This window comes from Cannabis sativa, chromosome 2 (genome assembly GCF_029168945.1).
Source record: "Cannabis sativa cultivar Pink pepper isolate KNU-18-1 chromosome 2, ASM2916894v1, whole genome shotgun sequence".
NCBI lineage: Eukaryota > Viridiplantae > Streptophyta > Magnoliopsida > Rosales > Cannabaceae > Cannabis > Cannabis sativa.
In genome coordinates this window covers 31,808,155-31,832,216 of record NC_083602.1, presented here as the reverse complement: position 1 = coordinate 31,832,216, position 24,062 = coordinate 31,808,155, and the positions used below count along the sequence as shown (strand labels likewise).

Below are 24,062 nucleotides of genomic sequence, written 5' to 3'. Positions count from 1 at the left end.
AGAGTAAGTAATTTCCAGGTATACCACAAGCCATAGGTTTAGATAAATTCAAACCTACAATACTAGGAACATGAAGTTTTGTTAAGTCCATTGAATAGACTTATTAACAAAAATTTCCTTTCATGTCCTTGTAACAGAAAACTTAAGGTTACTCCATGTGAATGGATCAAACCATAGTTCTCTTGGCTTTCTTCTTAGTTTCTTATCTTGACAATCAATTACTTGTTTAAACTCACAATAGATTTTAATCACTAGTGTCTTCCAAGTTATAACAAGGTGAGTTCCTAGAAACTCTCCCACTACTAGGCATGGCAAAAAGATCCATTCATTCGGATCGGATCAGTGATCCGATCCGACGGATCATTATTGATCCGAAACATTCGGATAGTTATTGGATCTTGGATCAGATCCGACCCGCCCCGCTTAAATTTTTTACGGATCGGATCTGATCCGATCCGTTTTAAATATATATTTTTTAAAAAAAAAATTTACTTTTTAATATTTTTTTTTTTAAAAAAAAAAAAGAAATTTGAATCTACCCTAAATTAAATCTCAATTTCATCAAATCTCATTTTCTTCTCCTCATTTTCCCGAGAAAATCCAAATTCCAAACAATTCCTGTGTTCAGTCTCAGCTTCTTCTTCTCCGTCCCCTTTCTATATGTGGCGATTCTGGCGAAATCCTTGGGCGGCTCTTCCTTCTTAACAATTCTTGGGTTTTCACTTTTCACTACTAAAGCTAAACATTACACAGTTCTTTCACAGAAAAACCCCTAAACTTCTCTACTGTGGCCGCTCCAATTGGGTCCTCCGGCTTGCCCACTTCGCCGGTTCCCTTCCTCTCATCTAAATAAGGTATGTTGTGCGTTTTAATGTTTTGAATCGGAGCCAAAAAAATGTTTTGAATTTTGCTAAAGATGCCTTAGATGCTTTCTACACGTTTTCTGCTAAAGATGCCTTAGATGGGTTCCTCTCTCGTCCATTTAATATTTTAATAATATGGTTTTCTGCTAACTCATTACGTATTAGATATTGAGTTACCAACTTTGCATTTTAAGTAATAAAAGTTCGAAAGTGAAACATAACTAGTATTTTCATTTCATCCAAAAGTGGCACAGAATCTGGTTCGTCCATTTTTTCTCTCTTTAAATTGGCACCAATCAATTCTCAAATAGTCATATAAGTAAATTAAGTTGTCACTCCGTAACTGGACTGCAATGTTTTGAATGTCTTACTGTATTTTTTTTTTTTTTGAGTTAAAAAACAATAGAAATCGCTTAATTCATGCAAATTTTAAGCCAATATATGTGAAGGTACATGAATGTTAAAATTCTGGGTTTTCTTTAGGGGAATCAAAATGTGGTGTGGTGTGAGTTATGGGTCGTATACAGAGTGGTAGAAAAAGGAATAGGCTGCAAGGAAGTTGGGTGGGTCAGAATGTGAAACTTATAAAATTGATGGTATGTGTATCAGGTTACAGGCCCAGCTGGACACATTCACACATGCTCTCATTATTCATAAACTTGCATTTTCTTTTCTTTTTTCAGATTGAAATTAATAATGTGATGGTAGACAAGAAAATAAAAGGCAGATATATATTGCTGTTAATTTATATTATATATGCAGAGCAGAGAGGAAAAAAATATGATATTATGCAAAATAAAATAAAATAGAGATTATGAAAAATGGAACCTAATCAGATTTAATTATTGAATTAAAATTTTAATATGAACTCATATCTATTATTGTTATTTAGCTCTTTCTATTTATTCACACTGTAGTTTTCTTTAACATACATGTCTTGAAATTTTAACAATTAGGGTGCATTTGTTGAGTGTAATTAAAACTTATGCCTTGCTTTGCTATTTATGGTGTTGAATTTTAAAGGTTTTTCCACTTTGTGCAGACTGATAGGGAAGTTGAGGTACAAGATCTGCTTGATAATCTTGGACTTAGAGATAAGCAACAATTTGTAAGTTTTCTTAGAATTATTAAAGGAATACACTATAACCTTTCTTATAGAAGAGTTTGAATATCTTATATATTCATCCATAGTGAAGTAAGTTCTGAGAAAATTTGTGTGCTGCGGTGATATAAGGATGAGAACTTGTGTATTGTTTTATTGATTATAGTTGAAATTAACAAATGGTTATGGTTGATAAAATAGGGAAAATGCTGTCCAATTTTTTATAAATATATTTTGTCTGCATTAGTTTTTATATAATTGAGTATGATGTTAAATGTAGGTTATATGTCTGGCCAAATGAATTCTAGTTTTGGGGGTGCTGAATTTGTTACATCAGAAGAAGTAGAGTCTAGTGATAGAATAGATGAAACTCAGAGTGGAGAGACAACAAATAAGAAAAAGAGAAGATCTCCTGCATGGGATTACTTTACTTTGCAAACGATTGACAATGTATTGAAAGCAGTGTGCAATCACTGCGGGAGGCACATGGCGGCAGGAAAAAATAAGGGGACTAAGCATTTAAATCTTCATGTAGCTCGATGTCTTGTGTTGAAAGAACAACGTGCAAATGCCATTGCAAGTCCTGTAGTCACCTACAATCTTGATCAAGAACTAGGAAGAAAAAAGTTAGCTCATATGATTATTCTACATGAGTACCCTTTATCGATGGTTGAACACAGTGGATTTATAGATTTTGCAAACACAATTTCTCCTATGTTTCAATTGATGTCAAGGAATACAATAAGGTCTGACATTATGAAGATACATAAGCTTGAGAAGGAAAAATGTGGAGAAATTTTGAAGAAAAATAAAAGTAGAATAGCTTTAACCACCGATATGTGGACTGCCAATCATCAAAAGAGAGGATATATGGCTGTTACAGCTCATTTTATAGACGATGCTTGGACCTTGCATAGTCGGATTATAAGCTTTAAGTATGTACCATGCCCACATGACGCTCCAACACTTACAGAGGCACTAAGTTCTTCAATGTCTGAATGGAGCATTGAAGATAAGGTTAGTACGGTGACACTTGATAATGCATCCACTAATGATGCAATGATTCCACTTTTGAAGGAAAAATTTGATCCTAGTTGCTTTATTTTGAATGGAGAGTTGCTTCACATGCGTTGTTGTGCGCATATTTTGAATTTAATTGTTAGAGGTGGTTTGTCTGTTATCGGTGATAGCATTGATAAGATTCGAGATAGTGTCGCTTATTGGTCAGGCACACCAAAACGGTATGAGAAATTTGAGGAGAATGCTCGTCACCTTGGAGTCACGTGTACTAAAAAGTTGTCTCTTGATTGTGTTACAAGATGGAATTCAACATACTTAATGATAAAGACAGCTTTATTGTACAAAACAGTATTTGAGCGAGCAAAGCTTTGTGATCCAAAGTATAAATTTTTGCCATCAGAAGATGATTGGATTAGAGCTCAAAAGTTATGTGAAGGGCTAGAAGTTTTTCATGAGGTGACAGAGTTATTTTCTGGTACCAAGTACCCTACTGCCAATCTATTCTTCCCGGAGATGTGTAAAATCAAGAGGAAAATTGAAGAAGGAATGTCATCAAATGAGTTATTTATTAAGGATATGTCAACTAAAATGATGTTCAAGTTTCAAAAGTATTGGGAACAAATTCATGGGATTATGACTATTGCAGTGGTTTTGGATCCTAGATACAAGTTTTTGTTGCTCCAATTTTATTTTCCTCAACTCTATGGAGATGATAAATGGGAGGTTGAAATTAGAAAGGTGCGTAGGCTTTGTGTTGATCTATTCAATGAGTACAAATCTAAATGTCCTACTTTAAGTGAAAACAGTTCACTTGTGGAAGGGTCATCATCTTCTTCAACACAAGATCATCTATCTAACTATGACTTATATGTTAGAGCTTCATCTGGTGCAATGAATGAAAAGTGAGAGTTGGATTTCTATTTAGATGACCAAGTGTTACCCAGGACTGATGAATTCTTTGATATATGCAACTATTGGAAGATAACAGGATCTAAATATCCTGTGTTGAACATGATTGCCAGAGACATATTTGATGTGCCGGTTAGCACTGTTGCTTCAGTGTCTTCATTCAGTACTGGGGGTAGACACGTGAGTCCACATCGAGCAAGACTTCATCCTACTACTTTGGAGGCATTGGTCTGTACTCAAAGTTGGTTGGCAATTGACAAACAAGGTATAATTATTTATTTCTTATTATATAAGTTTATACATTAATTAATAGTTGCTTTATTATATTATTTTAATAATTTTTTTTCAGGCACAAAAACTAAACTAATTACCGTAAATGATCAAGATAATGATGTAGATCCGAATATGGTAATTGTTTTCATTTTTAAAATTTATAAATTAAATTATACTTTTATTATTAACATATTTATTTTTTTGCAGGAGCCGTACACAGTAAATCTTGAAGACTAGAAGAACAACATATAAAAAGTTTATAGTTAATTTCATGTATTTTTTATAAGAGATTTATTTTATGTAATCATCATACTACATTATTATTGATGATTATATTAGTGGAATTTTTAAAATTTGGTAAATTTTTAATTTTTCAATAGTAAAATTATATTTTTATGTGATAAGAATTTGATATATTTTTTTTATTGATTTTGACAAATAAAATAAAATATATAAGAAAAAAAATGATGCATTATTAGTTCTTAAGCAAATAAATTTTGGAAAAAAAAAATTATAAATTTAGATAAAAAATAATTTTTTTTTTAAAAAAAAAAATGGGTCGGATCAGATCCGATCCGTATAAGACGGGTCGGATCAGATCCGATCCGAGTATCGGATCCAGCGGGGCGGGGCGGGGCAGATCCGTACATGATCTGGATCAGGTCGGATCAGATCCGACCCGCCCCATTGACATTCCTACCCACTACAACAAGGTACCGTGAACTATGTCAAAGAAAACTAAATGGTATAGACCTCTTTAGTTGTGTTAAGACAACAGAGGTAGTGGGATCATCATATGTAATGAATAAGATGATAGAACACTTATGGAATCAAGAAAAAATAATCTCCTTTATTTGCTACTTTATTTTCAGACTTAGTCATTTTCTTAGAAAAAGTGGTATTTGTTTAAACAAAACACTTTCTTATCTAATGACTATGGGATGCTCCACCCCTAATCACTTAGAATAGCTAACAAACATGCAAACCAAGGTTAGCAGTTCTAGCTTTTCTTAAGATTTCGATTAGGTCATCCATGAATCTAGTAATGATTTACATAAAGTATACAACCATTGCATCATTCTGAAATTATATTACCATAGAAGGATTTAAGCAACGACTAGTAACTAATCATCAATATGCAACTCGAATTTCTGGGGAGGTAAGTTTGGATATAATTCAAAATCAAATTAATGATCTTTGAACTGCATATCTACTAACTTTTTTTCCACCCCTATCAGTTCGCAAGATCTTTAACCACTTACCATTGCTAGAAATTCATGAAATTTTTCAAACACTTCAAATTTCTTTTGCATAAGGTAAAATCTAGAGTGATCGTTTTAAGAATACAACGAAAACTCATATCCACCCCTGAATGTACATCCATCTGCGAATGAGATGATTATACTTTCAGTGGATATAGGCATATTAACTCTTTGCAGAGAATGATCTTGTCAAAACCACTATGAACAAGATACAAATGCCATAGATTTATAAAATGTGGTTGTATCTTTTAGTTACAACAAAGAGTTCTTAGAATAGTGCAAGTGGATTCTGGTCACAGAATACTAAACTCATACAGTTTGAATCCATTGAAAGAAAATGGTTACGAAACACTTGTGAAAGTGTAACTGTATAATTAGTAACTCTTTCTTGGACCACCACTACTAGTCTAACTCTATGATTTGCCTATACAAGTAGGAGATATCTAAGATTGAGGATTTATATCATTTTGGGATAGAATTCGGGGAATATAATGATATGCGTCATCTAATTTCTTAAGAGAAAATAAGACTTTATATGATTTATAGACCATTCATCCAATGATATGTCATTAAGGTAATTCGAAATGAATAAGCTAAGAGGAATTAGGATAATTTCGTTTTAAATAAGAATCCAACGATGCTCCGATTAGCGAGAGTCAAAGTAATCTTATTTATACAATCTTCTTGTTTCATATTGTAAAATACTAGTCTAAGGTGTCATCAATTGATGAACAGTTAGATGTTGCATATACAATATTTATCTTTCGAGATCTAACACTATTATATTAGTCTAATGGTGAAAATCCATTAGGGATTTATCTCATTAGAAAAACAAGCCAAGTTAGACCAACAATGAAGATTCGAAATTAAACTACAATTTAATAACAGAAAATAACATGGTTCAATACAAATTCATACACAATTCAGAAATTATGACGCACATAGCAAGTAGGAATGACAAGTGAAAATACTAAAACATACAATCCTAAATAATTTCCAAGGTTTTCAACAAACTGATATCAGTGTCCCGTTTAGGCGAGAGTCAAAGCTACCATCCATTGAATAGAGTTGTCAGCTCATCTAAAATGATCAACATTCTAGCAACCTTTTATTCGATCAAGATTGAAATCCGCGTTGTCCCGTTTAGGCGAGAGTCAAGGCTATTCTATCTTATGAGCTTCCACCATTGTTTCATATTCTTGCAAGTCTTATACAGTCGCCACCATTAGGGTGAGCATAAACTATATAAAAAACTTACAAGATTACTTATCTTTCGAGATTAAACGGTGCTAACTTGCTAATGAACGTTCCTCCATTAGGGAGGATTACTCACTAAAACAATAGCTATGTAAAACCAACAATGGAGATCGAATATCCTTATAATAATAAAGCTCATTATTTAATGAAGGGTTGTATTTTCTTCTAATATTTATTTTAATCCATTTATTTTAAATATATATTTAATTAAAATTTCCAATTTAGAATGAAAAATTTTAAATATAAATTTTAATTTAATATTTATAAATTATACTTAGATGGATAAATAACGTGAATTATTTCCATCTTAGTAATAATTTCCATAAATATTTAGAAAATTATTCAATTTAAGTTGTTTCAAAATTAATTTAAATTAATTTACAACTCAGATTTAATTTTCTATAAATATATATTGCATTTCGAAAATGCTTTAAAATAAAATAAAATAAATCCTGGAAAATTACTCTAATTTTATGTTGGCCCAAAATTAATAAAAATTAATTTTCAACAAAAAATATAATTTCCCTATTTAATTAAATATCTAAGAAAAATTTCAAATATTTAAGTATCATGATTAAAAAATTAACTTAAATATTAATTTTCTATTTAATTAAACACACTAGAAAAATACTTCAAGCAAAACAGATAATAACTATCTAGACTTTCATTGACTAATTAATCCAATTTCTAATTATAATATATTTTAGTTCATTTATTTTAATTAATCATTAAATGAAAAAATCAATGATTTAAGTTGGTCCAAAATTAAATAAATAATTTTCAACTTTAATCTATTTTTCAAATAAAATTCGAAATTTCTGCATCAAAGTGATGCAATTTCAAAATTTTGGGAAATGATTAATAAAATAAAATAAAATATATTTTAAAAATTATTCAAACTTAAGTTATCCTGAAATAAGATTCCAAACTTAAAATAATTTTCAACTTTAATTAAATAACATGAAAATAACAATATTAAAGTATCATGATGAAAATCAACTTAGATATTGAAATTTTCAATTTAATTAAATGTATTAAATTCAAGAAATAAATAATTAAGTAAAGAGAAAACTTAATTATTAATTCTAGTTTAATACTAGGAAAATATACTAAACTTAGATTGTACCAAAATTAATTAGGAAACAATTAATTTCACAATCTATGATATTTTCCTATTTAATATTAGAAATAATAACTAGTACTAGAAATAACTGTCTAGAATATATACCATTAACTAAGTGTTTTTCTAAAATTAACTTTAAAATATTACATGAAAAATAAATTTCATATATTTTAAAAGTTAATTATGTTGCTAATTCAATTTTAATTAGGTTAGACTAATATAATTAACCTAATACAATTATTTAAATAAGGCAAATGGGCCTTCACAATTGGGGTAGTTCATGTGAGGGGGAGCTGGGTTCAGTATGTCGTACCCACTTCTATGGCCCCCAACTCTCACACAAGGCCCAAAAGAGAGGAATTTAACCTTTAAATAAATAATTGTTATTCATTGAATAAGTCCAAATCTAATTGGACCTAAATAAATTTCCTTATGTCAAAATTTATTTTAGCAACCTAGTCCATTTACTTAGTAAAAACTTAAATGGGCTTCCTATATGCATCTAAGCCCAAAAGCAAACATATAGGCTCACACAGGTCAAATGATTTGGATGGACCCTATCATGTTACTAGGTTTACACAGATGAAAGAAGTACAAAATTTACCTGTTACAAATTATTCATAAGATCTATTGACAATTGGACTATGATTAAAATCAGATCATTGGATCTGTCAACAAGTTAATCATACCAATTTAGATCAGATAAATAATAGGTTTGTTAAAAAAAAAATTGAATAAACAATATAAATAAACAAACATTGTCCATGTAGCAGATGTGAAATAAGATATTAATATAATTAAATTATTATTCTTAAACTAACCAAATAAAGGAAACTAATTTTAAAATATCTAGGTTTATTTGAATCAAATTAAATTAAATATCTAATAAGATCAATGATTTGAAAAGAAATAATTTTCAATATCACTTTCAGATCTTATAATTTAATAAAATAAACCAATTTTAAAATAGATTTGGTTAGATAATTATTATTTTAGGAAAATAATAAATGAATAATAATTAGCATAATTATATGTCAAAATATCTCAAATTAAGCAACATTCAAATCTCTACAAAATATCTATGTTATTTAAATATTTAAGATATGATTTATAAATTTCTAATAAGGAAAAAAATGATATATATAGAAAAATATCATTTTTAAACTTATAATTTATAAATAATTAAATATTTAACAAAATAACAAATTTTGAATTTGAAAACATTATGGTAAGTATATCTATAAAAATATCTATGTTAATTTCAAATTTATTAATTATTTAATTTGCCATATAAGATAATTTTAATATAATATTTTAAATAAAAAGACAAAGTTATCTTTTAATTTAAAATATCTTAAATATCAAAATATCTAATCTTATAATTAAATAATAAATAAATATTAAAGAAGTTAACAAATTTTTAAATCTGATCATAATAGGAAATATTTAAAATTGGAAACATTCCAAAATAGAAATATTTAAAAATTGGAAAAATTCCAAATTGAAAATATTTAAAATTGGAAACATTTCAATTTAGAAATATTTAAAATTGGAAAAATAAATTTTGGGAAACAATCCCATGAAAAAATTGGATTTTTGGGAAAAAAAACTCAAAAATTCGCAATTTGTGGGGAACTGCCAGGATAGGCTGCATGCAGCAACCATGATTTCTAATCTTCCAAAATTCATATCTTTCTCAATTTTTATCGGAATCGAGTTCCGTAAAAACGAAAATTGCTCAATTTTTTACAAGGAATCCAAATAAAATATTTTCAAAAATTGAAAAAATATATTTCATGGAAAAATTTCGTACAGCACATACATTCATCACATAAGCACATAAACCAACATGAAACCATCCAAATCAACACAAAAATATGCAAATCATCGTTTTAATTCATATTACATGAAAGTAAATCATTACCATGGCTCTGGTGCCAGTTGTTGGAAATTATTTTACCAGGATCTAGATTTACTAACAAGTATGTTGGATTAACAACCTAATATGAATTCTAAAACAATGAAAATAAACACATATAAAGTTAGAAAACCTTACAGTGGGTGCAGCGGAATAATATGACTCCTTCCATTCAGATCTCTAGCCCTTGATTCCTTTCTGTAGCATAGAATCACCAAGATCTGAACCTGGATCTTCTTTTCTCCTTCTTTGATGCAGAAATTCCATAGTCTTACATACAATGATTGAGATACCACTTGATGTGTGTGGGCACTACTCATTCACTCAAAGTTTCGAAATTTAGAGAGAAGAAAAGAGAGAGAGGCGTGTGAGGCTTTTTCTGAGAGAAAACAAAGTGATCAAAGATGTGTGTGTATTTCCTCAAGCCAACACTTTCTATTTATAGAAAACCCTCTAGGTTTAGGTTAGAATTGTATGGCATTAAAATAATGGAAACTACAAATGGTATTTCTCATGCATAGGGCCGGCCATACAAAGGGTATTGGGCCTCACTTTGCAACTTTCCCATTTTGTTATTTTTCATTCCCATTTTCTCAAAAATACCAATTTTCCAATTTAACCTTTTAAATGTCAATTCTAATTATTTAATAACTTGGAAATAATTATTAAATAATATTGCCATTTAATATATTTATTAATTTAGACATATAAAGTCTCTTAATCAATAAATAAACCTAAAATTTCTTTTCTTTACAATTTCGCCATTGCTTAGTGAAAATTCATAAAGTAGACATAGTCTAACTTTTAGAATTTTAATTGATTAATTAAAATCAATTAACTGAGTCTTACAAGCAGTATGGTCTCAACTAGTATGGGGACCATGGGTCTATATAACCGAGCTTCTAATAAGTCGAACCGAATTTACCAAGTAAATTCCCTAACTTATTAATTCCTCATTGAATCCACACTTAGAACTTGGAATTGCACTCTCAGTCATATAGAACGCTCTATATGTTCCACGATATAGACACGTCATTAGTTATCCATTGTTATAACCGTAATGTGATCAATGATCCTCTATATAGATGATCTACATTGAAAAGGCACTACTGTTACCGCTACACCTTCAATGTATTTTATCCTTAAAACACTTAACCCTGTATAAATGATATTTCACCTAAGTGAAATGAGATCTCCACCATTTATCTTCGTTTGGTTAAGCTCGAAGGAAATCATCCTTTACTTCTATTTGCCAAATAGAAGCTATAGATTCCATATTTATGTTAGTGCTCCCACTCAATTGCATTACCATGTTCCCAAAATGTACATATCACCCTAACACAAAACTAGGCTTAACTAAAAAATCAAAGAACACATATAACACTCTTGAGACTGAGCCTAACCATATCAGGATTGAGATCATTTGATCTAGGATCAACAGGTGATATTGAATTGAATAGATATTACGGTAAATTTTAACATATCTAATCAAAGTTCAATATCGGTCCCTTTCGATGTATACTCCATACATCCGATACTGGTAAACTTTGCCAATGTCCTGGAAAGGACATAACACTTTTCCAAGGTGTAAGAATATCTATCGCTGATTATACCATGTCAGTCTAAATACAGTGTTCTGACAAATCAGGGAATAAACTTTTGAACATATAATTAAGATTATATTCCACTGTGCTGACAACACTATAATCTTAACAAACTCATATGTTCTGGACTTAAAAAAGAATTCATACATTATATACATATAATCATGAAATAAATCATGTGAACCATGTAACATAAAATGTTATTTCTGATCTTTATTAATAAGTAAATCTGATTATATGAAATGAGTTTTATTTAGGGCATAAAACCCAACAGTTTCATCTCACGGTCTACAGACAAATGCATCCCCTTCTTCAACATACTAAAAAAGTGTCAAAAGTTTGAGTGGTCGGACGAATGCAAGGAGGCATTCAAGAAACTAAAAGAACATATGGCCAAGCCCCCTATCCTGTCAAAACCTGTTCTCGAAGAGGACCTATTTCTATATTTGGCTGTCTCCGAGCACGCGGTCAGCGCTGCCCTAGTCCGGGAAGAAGAGAAAACTTAACATCCCGTGTACTATGTTAGCAAGCGCATGATAGGAGCAGAAATGAGGTACCCCATCATCGAAAAGTTGGTCTTTTGCCTCTTGATGGCCTCAAGAAAATTGAGGCCATACTTCCAAGCGCATCCGATCAAGGTACTAACCAACCACCCACTCCGGCAAGTCCTCCACAAACCTGAAGCATCCGGAAGGCTCCTCAAGTGGGCAATGGAGTTAAGTCAATTCGACTTACACTACATTCCCTGAATGTCCATAAAAGGCCAAGCCTTGGCAGACTTCATTACTAAATGCAACGAAGCCGAGGCAACCGCAAATGTGCCAGCACCATCGGTCCCCACATGGAGAGTGTTTGTGGACGGAGCCTCCAATGAAAACGGATCTGGAGCAGGAGTGGCAATGATATCCCCAACCGGACTGCGACTCCAGGAGACCCTACGGTTCGACTTCCCAGCTTCGAACAATGAGGCAGAATACGAAACCCTAATAGCAGGGCTGAAATTAGCGAAAGTCGTAAGGGCCAAAAGAGTGGAAGTCTACAGTGATTCCCAGTTGGTCGTAAATCAGATATCGGGAGAATACCAAACGCGCGGCGAGCGAATGGCCGCATATGTAACAATAGTCCGGGAGCTGCTCCACGAGTTCACGAATTACAAAATAGAAAGAATCCCCTGGGAAAAGAACGCTCAAGCAGACTGTCTGGCTAAGTTAGCTTCAGATAGTGAAATCGAAGGGCTGGGGGTAGTACCAGTGGAACGCTTGGCAGAGCCAAGCATCAAAGTAAAAGAGGGCATAATGGCGGTTGGGCAAGAACCCAGCTGGATGGTCCCCATCATAAAATACATAACAAAAGGTGAGTTGCCCCAAGAAAGGGCACTGTCTCGAAAGATTCAGTATCAGGCTCATCATTATGTGATGATGGATCAAATTCTCTACCGAAGAGGACTCAGCAGGCCTTATTTAAGGTGTGTATCGGACCCTGAAGCTAGACAAATCATGCTAGAGGTCCACGAAGGGTTCTGTGGAGATCATACAGGAGGACCCAGTCTCTCGAAGAAAATATTGAGACAGGGATACTTCTGGCCAACAATGAAAAAAGATTGCATAGACTACGTCCAAAAGTGTGATTCGTGCCAAAAGTTCGCGAACATACCGAGAGCTCCTCCCAATGAAATTACCCTGATGACTAGTCCCTGGCCCTTCGCGGTTTGGGGAATAGATCTTATTGGGTCCCTGCCAACAGGAAAAGGAGGAGTAAAGTATGCAATAGTAGCGGTAGACTACTTCACCAAATGGACGGAGGCTGAGCCCATGAAGACTATAACTGCTAAAAAAGCACTAGACTTTGTTATCAAAAACATAGTGTGTCGACATGGCCTGCCTCACAAAATAGTCTCTGACAATGGAAAGCAATTTGATTGTGAAGAATTTACTGACTTCTGCAACCAACACGGAGTAGTGAAAAGCTTCTCTGCGGTGGCAAGACCGCAAAAAAACGGTCAAGCAGAAGCAGTCAATAAAATCCTAAAGGTCACCCTGAAGAAAAAGTTGCTGGCCTGCAAAAACAACTGGCCCGAAGAGTTGCCAAGAGTGTTATGGGCCTACCGGACGACCCCCAGAACCACGACCGACCACTCGCCTTTTTCAATGGCGTACGGTTGCGAAGCGATGGTCCCGGTAGAAACGTTATTCCCGTCCTACAGGAGAACGACTTACGATCCAGCCACGAATCAGGCTTTGATTCAAGAAGCTCTGGATCAAGTTGAAGAACTCCGAGACGAGTCTCAAATACGGATGGCAGCTTATCAAAAGAAGGTGACCAAATATTTTAACTCCAAAGTTAAAAACAGAAAATTTGCTATTGGGGATATGGTCTTAAGAAGAGTCTTCCCAGCTACCCAAGAACCCGGAGTGGGGGTACTTGGGCCAAATTGGGAAAGACCATATGAAATCGAGGACGAAATCGATTCAGGCACTTACAAGCTAAAAAGGATGGACGGAACCATTGTGCCAAGAGCCTGGAATGCCGATCACCTCAGAAAGTACTACCAATAGCCAAAAATGTAACTTAGATTTTGTTTAAAGAGTTTGTACCGTCTAAATGTATACAGCCTCCGCATGATAAATAAAACTGAGTGCCTTAAAAACAAAGTTTCTATGCCACTCAGGGGGGTACTAAGGTATACCACACGGACAGACAAAAAACAAACTAAGTAAAATATCCTGACCCAAAGGGCAGGTCAAAATATCCTGACCCAAAGGGCAGGTCAAAATATCCTGACCCAAAGGACAGGTCAAAATATCCTGACCCAAAGGGCAGGTCAAAAAAGAGTATGCACAAAAAAAAAATGAAAAGCATGAGTATAAACATCCTGACCCAAAGGGCAGGTCCAAAAGAAAGATATGTGCATCGAAAAAGATCATATATAAATATAAAAATCCTAGCCCTAAGGGCAGGTCAAAATATATACAAATGGCCCGGGGACAGGCCTTAAATATTGTCTCCCCTTTAAATAAAAAAGAAACAGCTATGTAAATATTGTCTTAAATACAAGAAAACTGGCTGTAAATAAAAAAAAAAAGAGAAAAAGAGTGAAATCCTGGTTGTAATGGGTTAAACTCGAAGCGGCCTAATCAATGCGAGGAGGAAGGCGAGGACCGATGCGCGCCTCCACCATGGCATCAAGCTTTTTCTTCTTCTCCCGGAACTTTGCGATCATCTCCTCGGGTTTGGGGTAGAAGGTAAGCTTGATGTTCTGGTCATTTGTGGACCAGGCCATGAAGACGCCATCATCAAAACGCTTGGCGCACCGGCTGCAGGAGACAGGAGAAAGAAGCTCATCTCTTTTTGCCTTCTTTAAGGCTTGGTCTTTGAAGTCTTTGAGCTCCTTCAGCTCCGCGGCCAGGTTGGCCCTGGATTCCAAGTTTGCCCGGTGAGTGTCCTCTAAGGACCTCACCTTGGCAGCCATTTCATCCAAGGCTTCCCTCGCCTCTGAAGCTCTCGCCTGGCCTTAGCAGCGGCTTCGCCCTCCGCCCTCAGCTCCTCTTGGTGCCTGGCCTCCAGCCTATCTCTCCGAAGGGCCTCCTCCCGGATCATTGCCTCCGCTTGCGCTTCCCTCCGCTTGGCCTCTTCCTCACTGGCCTTGGCAAGGGCCTCCCGGCGCTCAGCATCCTCCTGATAAAGCCGCCTTTCAGCAATAAGGTCCTGAAGGATCTTCTTAACTTCGTCCATGTCCCCAAAATCGGACAGGACGAAGCCATGATTAATTATGTTCTTGGAAAGGCGGCCGGCCTTAACAGCAAGCTGGGAAAGGATACAAGTATAAGTAAGAATCTCCAAGAAAAAATAATAAGGAGAAAAGTAAACCACAAAATACTTACCACAGTGAGGGAGTGGCTGAGATCCTGGACTTGGAAGATGGAGTTCAAGGATGCACAAGCAGCGAACCGCCTGGGTGCACACCGGGTAAGCTGGGACGCAAACTCGCCGGTCATCTCCGCGGCAAAGGGAGCTAGTGTGGGCCCGAGGAAACGACCAAACCAATCCGACAAGGGATCCAAATTTAAATCCCACGGATTCTGGTATTCCGGGTTGTTGAGAGTATTTTGCATCTCAACTCGTAAAATCCTCTTCAGAGCCTCCACTTCAGCATACCCCCGGGAGTATTCATCCATGGCGTAGTTGTGTTTAGCTATCCGGAGCTCCTGTCTCGCCTCATCTCCAGGAACCGGAGTCAGCACAATGTTGGGAGGGGCAGTGTGTTCCTCCATCTCGGGAGAGATCCCGCCATCAAGACCGTGGGCCGGAGTATCAGCTCTCCGTTGCCGTTTGGGCTCCTCCTGGGCAGCCATTTTTCCCTTGCGCTTGCGAATCAGAGCAACTTCTTGCTCTTCTTCACTTTCTTCAACTTCCTCAGGAAGAGCCCGTTGCTCTTCTTCACCTTCTTCAACTTCCTCAGAAAAGCCCCATTGCTTTTCTTGACCTTCTCCCGGAAGCACCTCCTCATCCACTAAGTCAATAGTGTCTGGAGGGGCACTGGAAGAAGCCTTTAAAGGGGCGGCCATCTAGGAAGAAGTTAAAGGAGGAGGAGCTTCGGGAGTGTGAACTGTTAAATGCCAAAACATTACATATTTTATAGTGTAAAAATACAAAATAAAATTAATTCTTTATAATATTTTTAAGAAATTAATGCAATATATTATTATATTGAAAATATTTTATTTAAGATTAATTTTAGCTTTGTTTATAAATAATAATAGTATTTATGGCATATAGAGAAAAAGAAATAAAAAGTTAAGAAAATGCATTGTTTTTATTTAAAGAAATACAAATTAATTAAATTTTAAATAAATATTTTCATTAAAATTATTGCGATATATTTTATGTTGAAAATATTTTGTTTAGATTTAATTTTGTTTGTGCTTGATTGAGAAAATAGCATTTGTGAAAGAGTGGAAAAGAAATAAAAAAGGTGATAAAAATGAGGTTCAAAGTATAGAAAAATAGTATTTTTTTGAATGCAATTTAGCCCAACAAAAGAGGCCCAACAATCAGCCCAAACACCTCTCCAAGAGGTCCCCTCCGCCACATGTCACGCACACAAGCAGCAGAGCAGCCGCGGGCTCCACGCGCAAGGTTTTGTCTCCCACATTCTCTTCCTTTGTCCCTCTCTCTCTTCTTCAGCAAGTGACGCACACTCACACATGAAAGCCAAGTGTGTGGCTCATTTCAAAGCCCGAGAGTGGGCTTCGTTCTTCACGCATGGACTACTTGCACCAACAATCATTTTGTGGCATTTTCTACATACGACACGTGGCACCGACTCACAAAGATAATGAACCCGAGCCTTCCACGTGGCACAGTTACAGCCCACTTCGTCCAATCCAAGAACGACACGTGGCACTCCGAAATTAACTTTGTGAATTTGTAAAATTACCCACATGCAATTTGTAATAAGTTTAATTGCACATTAGTCCTTTTACCCTTCTATAAATAGAAGCTTAGGTTTTTAGAATTCAATTACAGTTTCAGAGTTTCAGACAGAAAAATCCAAAGAAAACGCTCGAGGCGGTCAGTGTTAGTTTATCGCTTTTGTTAGTTAATTTTTTATGGGTTTCTAAGTTCCCTTATTATTAAGGAGGACGATGAAACCTAGTGTATTTAATTAAGTATTTATTTTTATTTTGATTCTCAGTACAATATATGCTTATGATTTTCGCTTCTTAAAATAATTTTCTTTCATCTTTAATATCACGTATTTTTGATAGTTAGAAATTATTAATGCTTGGTTCTAAATTTTATTAAAAATAATATTCTTTGATTTTTTGTATTTACATTAAATTGTTTCACATTTAATGCTTAGAAGTTATAATTTTAAAGCGAAGGAAAATCTATTTTTTATTAGAAAATAATTGGTTTGATTACTGATTAAAATTATGAGAATCAATATAAACATAAATATTTTTATATACACTTAAGTGGATTCTGAACCCTTAATAATATCCCCAAATATCTCTGAAAATATCTGTTACTGTCATCTTTATAGTTTAAACACTTTATTTTATTTTGTTACAAAAAAAAAAACCTCACTATTTTTGGAACTAGGTTAGAGTTTTATTAGCTTAGATTAAATTAGTATTTTCTTCGATCTCACGCAATTCCCATGGGTTCGACCTCGTTCTTCACAATCTCCATACTACAATAAAGATTTGTGGGCTTGGGAGTTGATAAATGTAAAACGTACCATTTCGGTATACAACATGAACCCCGACAAGTTCGGCCAAAATGGCATCCATGGGAGTACCTGCTACAACAAAAGAAAAAAGGCAAGTGTTAGGACATCCATGGAAAACAACAAACACTCAGATATATCAATCAAGCTAGTCCTACCCTGACTCTCTAATTCGGCCCTAGCAAAGTTCCAAATCTTAACGCTGGCAGCATCGTCTCCGAGATAGCTGTCCGAAGGCCAGAACCAGCTGGATGAAATATAAGCCGAAGGGTCTAAGGGAACGGGCTCCGGAGGACCAGAACCCATCCGGGACCGACCTAGGAAATCTCTTAAGTTAGAAAAATAAAATTCCTTCATATGGTCTCCCCACCGGGTCGAGGGCATCCTAAACCTATAAAGACGCTCATCGAACCCTACAGGCCTAAGACTGGCATATTCGCCAACAGAAGGAACGTAATGTACTGCTAAAGGAGACTTACTGGAGCCGGAAGTGCTGGCGCCAGGAGCCCTAGTGTTCGGCTCCTGAGCCAAAGGCTTTGGCCTAGGAGCCCTTCTCTCAGCCGAGTCCCCAATACGAAGGGGCTTCCCAGCGATCGCCTAGTTTCTCCTCTCGACTGGGCTCCCCACGCGAAGTGGCCTCCCGGAAGTTGCTTGAGCCTTGGAGTAAGCTGTCTCCTGAGCCTTCCGGTAGAGATATTCCTGGTACTTCTTCTCGGCAGTGGCGATGATCTCGTCCCGGAAGATCTTCTCCGCGGCAGGCGCCCTCACATTGGGACAGATAATCCTGGAAAGGTTAGAGTCCTCCACTGATTAGTGCGGCAGGATGAGCTTGGCCTTCCGGCAATTCTCCGTCGTAACCAGGCCCCCGACGTCGAGGTCCGCCCGGTCATAGGTGGCAAAGGCCTGGGCTCTTTGAAGAAAGACCTGAGTGGGCGCGGTCCGCTCATAAGGGGGGATCCTAACCCACTCCGTGAGGAGCTCCGGATGTTCCACTTCTCGGAACCCGGAGGAGAAGAAAAAACAATGGCGATACTCCTTAACATGAGTTTGCCTATTATAAGGGACCACCCCATCATTGGCAGGGTGGGCCCGGAATCCATAAAAATCGTCTTTAAGTTTGTCCCCCTTCTTGGGGACGGAAACAAGTTCATAAAAATACAATATCTCCGCCGGGCTGGGAGAGCCCCATCCCCGGGCGGAGTAAAAAATAAATAAGCCTGAGAGCAGGCAGTATGCTTAAGGAATCAGTTGGTATGGCTCAAGGCCGATAAAAACTAAAAAATTAACAAAGTAGTCCTGGAGAGGAAGCATGGCCCCGGCCATCAAGTGCGTCTGGCTCCAAGCCCCGAAGCCGCCGTAGTTATGGTTGGGCGTCTCCGCATCGCGAGGCGGCCGGTGGTACGTCCCGGACGTGGAAGGCTTGATTCCTGCTACCTCCACGATGTTCTCCAGTTGATGGGGGCAAGTTAGAGTAGAGTGAAGCTCTGCCGCCTCCCATCCGGTGGCCCGAGATTTATACCCTTCCTGGGCAACGGGACCCAGTGAGACATCTTCGAGGGTAGCCAGACGCTTACCACTCTTCTTGGATGACTTTGAACTAGATGCAGACATGTTTTGATTCTATAAAAAGAATTAAGATTCCAGCAGTTAAGCCCTATCCCAAACCCTAAACCAAGAAAAAGGGAATGGGGGTCCCCTTGTTGGGTTTTATGCCCTAAATAAAACTCATTTTAATATAATCAGATTTACTTATTAATATAGATCAGAAATAACATTTAATGTTGCATGGTTCACATGATTTATTTCATGATTATATGTACATAATGTATAGATTCATCTGAAACCCTTTTCACATACTTGATCCTGTTTATTGTGCCGTCAACACATTGGAAAGTAAACATGACTATGTGAATAAAGTTTCCTAGATTTATCAGACACAGGGTTTTACTGATATGATAATCTTTAACAAGAGTTTACTTGTATTTGGAGAAATACTATGTTCTTTCCAGAACATTGGTTAAAGTAAAGCTCAGGTTGGATGCATGGAGTATGCATCGGAAGGGACCGATATTCAACTTTGACTTAGATTTAATTAAACTTACCGTAAAATCTATTCAAGTCAATATCGCCTAGTTGATCCTAGATCAAATGATCTTAATCCTGTTATGATTAGGCTCAATCTTGAAAGGCTATTCGTGTTCCTTGAATTGTTAGTTAAGCCTACTTTTAAGTCAGGGTGATACGTACTTTTTGGGAACACGGTAGTGCAATTGAGTGGGAGTGCTATCATAAACATGGAATCTATAGCTTCTATCTGGCGAATAGTAAGCAAAGGATGATCACCTTCGAGCTTGACCAAACGAAAATAAATGGTGGAGATCTCATTTCACATAAGCTGAAATATCATTTATACGGGGTCAAGTGTTTTAAGGATAAAATACATAGTAGGGTGTTACGGTAATTTAATCCCTTTACTGTGTAGATCATTCATATAGAGGATAATTGATCAAATTAGGATTATAACAATGGATAACTAATGATGTGTCTATATGGTGGAACATATAGAGCATTCTATATACTGAGAGTGCAATTCTAAGTTCTATGCGTGGATTCAACGAAGAATTAATAAGTTAGTGAATTTTAGTGCTAAATTCTTGATCTACTTATTGGAAGCTCGGTTATATAGACCCATGGTCCCCCCACTAGTTGAGATAATATTGCTTGTAAGACTCATGTAATTGGTTTTGATTAATCAATTATAATTCTCAAATTAGACTATGTCTATTTGTGAATTTTTCACTAAGTAAGGGCGAAATTGTAAAGAAAGAGTTTATAGGGGCATATTTGTTAATTATGATACTTTGTATGGTTCAATTAATAAATATGATAAATGACAATATTATTTAATAATTATTTATAGTTATTAAATAGTTAGAATTGGCATTTAAATGGTTGAATTAGGAAATTGGCATTTTTGAGAAAATCAGATACAAAAGGTGTTAAAATTGCAAAATTGCAAAAAGCAAGGCCCAATCCACTAAGTGTATGGCCGGCCACCTTTGTGTGTATTTTAAGTTGATTTTTTCATTATTTTAATGCCATATAATTCAAATCTAACCCTAGTGGAATGCTATAAATAGATAGTGAAGGCTTCAGGAAAATTACACTTTTCTTCAGACTTCTGAATCAGAAAAAAACTGAGCCTCTCTCTCTCCCTATCTTTAGCTGCCACTTCTTCTCTCTCTTTTTCATTGAAATTTCGAAATCCTTAGTGTATGAGTAGTGCCCACACACATCAAGTGATACCTCAATCATAGTGAGGAAGATCGTGAAGAAAGACATTCAGCAAAAGGAGTTTCAGCATCAAAGATTCAGAGAAAGAGATCCAGGTTCAGATATTGATAATGCTCTGCTACAGAAAGGAATCAAGGGCTAGATATCTGAACGGAAGGAGTCATATTATTCCGCTGCACCCAATGTAAGGTTTCCTAAACTTTATATGTGTTTAATTTATCGTTTTAGAAAGTTCTTATTTAGGATGTTAATAAACATACTTGTGAGTAGATCTAAGATCCTGGTAAAATAATTTTCAACAACTGGCCTCAGAGCCATGGTAATTGATTTACTTGCAAGAAATTTGGACTTTAAAACGATTGTTTGTATGATTTTTGGATGGTATCATGTTGTATTGAGTGTTATTTGATGATTGATTGATGTTTATAAATTTTCGTGAAAAATAATTGCGATTTTGTTTCTGAAATTATTTTTATTGGATAGTATGGAAAAAATTAAGCAAGTTAGCCTTTTACATAACTCAATTTCGATTTTATTTGAAATTAGTTATGAATTTTTGAAGATTTGAAAAAATCGGGGCTGTGCTGAAATTTTCCTGCGATCGCAAATCTGTCTGTACAGTTCACAATTTTTTCGTTTTTCTTCGATTTTTCATGCTTTTTCATGGAATTAACTTCCGATTTTTGGTATAGTTTTGTATTTATACTATTACTATTCCTAATTCAATTCTAATTATCATTTTGAATTAATTTAATATTTTTTTAAATTTAATTCAAGATATTAGTGTAATTTGAATTTGAATAGAATTAGTATCTATCTTCTTGCTTAAAAATCTATCTTATTTTAAAATTTGATTATATCTTATCTTATTGTAAATTTAAAATAAGATATTTATAATCATGTAATTTTTAAATGATATAAGATATTTTGCTAATTTTTTAAATTTTGTTATTTTATTTATTTAAATTACATTTAAAATTTGAAAAAGATATTTATTTATCTTTTCTAATTTTTTATTTAATTTTTATTTATAAAATAACATTTAAAATTTAAAAGTAGTTAGCAAATTTTTGAAATGATATTTAGGTTGGTTGAAACCTAATTTTTCAAAAATTGTAGGTTTAATTTTAAATTTAATTTTTTTTTAAATTTCGAATTTTTCAAATTCTTTTTTAAATTTTCGATTTTTTTTTATTATTTAATTAATTATTTTCGAAATTAAATATTTAATTTAAAATTAAATAAATCCTACATCCAACTATCCAACTAACCTTGTTGCAGGAGTATGTGTTTTAGCTTATGTGTAAGTTTTCAAAACCTATTATTACTTGATTGCAAATAGCCATGGTTACCTTTTGCCAGATCTAATGATCTGATGGCTCCCTTGGTCAAGATAATAATTTGTAACAGGTATATTTACAATCTTCTTTCATCTGTGTATGACCTAGCAACATGATAGGACCCATCCAAAGTGTGCATGTGTGAGCCTAGGTGTTTAATTTGATTATAGATACATATAGGTTGTTGTTGCTAAAATAAATTATCATAGTTCTTGATAGAATTTATTTAGGCCCATTTAGTTATTGGGCTTATTCAATTAATAACAGTTGTTCTTATTAAGGTTAAATTCCTCTCTTTTGGGCCTTGTGTGAGAGTTGGGAGCCATAAAAGTGGGTATAGATCTTAGGTATAGATCTTATTTATCTAAGGAAAAGTCTTAACTATTCCAGAAAAGATAAAGCCATGAAAGAATTTCTTATATCAACAGTGAGAGGTCTTAGATATGCTTTTGTATGCCTTAGACCAGACACCTGCTGTTGAGTGGGAGTAATGAGTAGGTATCAGATTAATCCAGGAGAAGAACATTGGAAGATAATCAAGTAAATCCTAAGATTAAGAAGAGGAACTATATGTTAGTCTATAAGAGTGTGTTTAGAACTCTTAGACTACACCACATCAGATTTCGAAATTTGCCTATGTGCTAGTAAATATTTCTGATAAGATGGTGGTTACTCTGGGGGTGGAATAGTGATTTTGGAGAAGTGTAAAAACCTATCTGAAGTCTCTAGGTCTACCAGAGAGGGACTGAATGTTAAGGTTGCAGGAAAGGTACTTATTCAGTCTAAGGAAAGTTCTATACATTTTTGGCATCATTCCAAATTGCCTTAAACTACTAGTGTTAATTTCCTGATTAACCAAAAGTAGTTGCCAAAGATATAGAATACAGTATCCCAAGAGAGTAGACATATAGAGAGGAATTTCACATTATCAATGATTTTGTGATTAAAGGAAGAGTAATAGTGGAGAAAAGGTTGTGGTTAATTCAACCTTTCAGATCCTATTACGAGGAGTTTACTACTACTACACTTGATTTGTATATCAAGGTGTTGAGATTATTTGAAACACACTTTTTGTTTTATATTAGTGCAAGTGGGAGTTTGTTGGGTTTTATGCCCTAAATAAAACTCATTTCAATATAATCAGATTTACTTATTAATATAGATCAGAAATAACATTTAATGTTGCATGGTTCACATGATTTATTTCATGATTATATGTACATAATGTATAGATTCATCTGAAACCCTTTTCACATACTTGATCCTGTTTATTGTGCCGTCAACACATTGGAAAGTAAACATGACTATGTGAATAAAGTTTCCTAGATTTATCAGACACAGGGTTTTACTGATATGATAATCTACAACAAGAGTTTACTTGTATTTGGAGAAATATTATGTTCTTTCCAGAACATTGGTTAAAGTTAGGGGTGTTCATTGGATGACATCCAATGTTTTTAGGCCTATCCAGATCCGATCCAATCATATATTGGATGTTAGATTTTACCATCCGATCCGATCCAATTAATTTCGTCATCCAATCGATCCAATATCCATTGGATGTTGGATTGGATCGGTTCTATCCATTGGATGTATTTCATATATATTTATTTGTTTAATTTGGGTTTATCTAATATTTTAAACCTAGTATTTTTTGGATTGGATCGTATCCATCCAATATTTTAGATCCAGTATGTATTGGATTGGACTGGATCCATCCAATCCAAGAAAAGAAAAGTAAAACTTTAATGTTAATTTTCATATATACATATAGATTTGACGTATAACAATATAAAATCTAATTATTCATCCAAACTAAATGAAAATACTAATTAGTTCGATTGGATGTTGGATGTATTGGATTT

General features: G+C 34.6%; 1 long non-coding RNA gene across 1 annotated transcript; it reads left to right on the top strand.

The window, feature by feature from the left end:
* The first annotated feature begins 4,033 nt into the window (after nt 1-4,033).
* On the top strand, nt 4,034-4,459 carry LOC133033958 (uncharacterized). Its single transcript, XR_009685961.1, has 3 exons — nt 4,034-4,159; nt 4,244-4,302; nt 4,375-4,459. It is a non-coding gene; the product is annotated as an uncharacterized LOC133033958 (long non-coding RNA).
* Nucleotides 4,460-24,062: the final 19,603 nt, after the last annotated feature.